This window comes from Armigeres subalbatus, chromosome 2 (genome assembly GCF_024139115.2).
Source record: "Armigeres subalbatus isolate Guangzhou_Male chromosome 2, GZ_Asu_2, whole genome shotgun sequence".
Classification (NCBI taxonomy): domain Eukaryota; kingdom Metazoa; phylum Arthropoda; class Insecta; order Diptera; family Culicidae; genus Armigeres; species Armigeres subalbatus.
In genome coordinates, this window is record NC_085140.1 from 360,451,740 (window position 1) to 360,452,768 (window position 1,029).

Genomic DNA, 1,029 nt, shown 5'->3' on the forward strand with positions numbered 1-1,029 from the left:
GTACATTTTCAATATCTTGAGAACTAAACCCAACATTGCTCATTCATGTATTTGAGCGTTTTTCTGTGATGTGTGATGTCTTTTTCTGTCTTGTCGTGACTAAAACAACTTTTTTACAATGAAATTATGCTACATTACCAAGCTTTGCTAAGCTGCAATTCCGACCAAGATAAGGCAATCAAATCGTTATCGACTAATTATTTGCTGGGTTGTCAAACTTTGTTGATCATCTTTCTCTCTACGATAACAACGCGTTCTCTAAGCGTAAGCCAAACTGATAGCAGAAAGTCAACAAGCACTGGTATTTAAATCTTTATACTCCCTCTAATTCTATTCAATTATCGCAAGATAAGCTGGAAATTAGCTCAATTTTGCCAGCATTACCCTACAAGAACCATCAGAAGCACATCAAAATGGGTATTCTTCAGCAGTTTGGGAAATATCGAAACGAGTATTTGCCACCTACAGGTTACAACATTCTCTTCCACATTTCATTTTTCAATCGTAAAATCTTTTTTCTTCTCCATAATAATTGTAGCAACTTTATCGATCATGATGGTAGTTATGACCAACGCTTGGTCTTCGCCGCCATCCCCAAATTGGAAGCCGACGATTCTCCATTCCTATTACCGAAGACCAAGGATCATGGATTGTGGCGATACAGGCAGTTGGCGGGATCTTTGGACCGATCATAACCGGTATCGGGCAGATCGAGTCGGTCGAAAATGGACTCTTCTAAGCGCGGTCATACCGACATCGATCGTGGATTTAATTGGACTTGGTGATGCAGTTGGATATTTGTACGCCGCAAGATTTTTGTTCGGAATCGGCTATGGAACGGCTTACTCAGTGTCGCCCATTTATTTGGGTGAGATAACATCGGACGCTATTCGTGGATCGTCCGGAACGATGATAACCGTACTTGCGAAGATAGGGTTCATGGTGATGTATTGTATTGGTCCATACTTGAGTACAGGAACTGGCGTGGGTTTCAATGAGTGGTCCTGCTCATTCGTGTTAACTTTCATG

General features: G+C 41.2%; 1 pseudogene; it reads left to right on the forward strand.

The window, feature by feature from the left end:
- The first annotated feature begins 413 nt into the window (after positions 1-413).
- LOC134210081 (facilitated trehalose transporter Tret1-like) overlaps positions 414-1,029 on the forward strand; it is a 4,600-nt pseudogene continuing 3,984 nt past the window's right edge.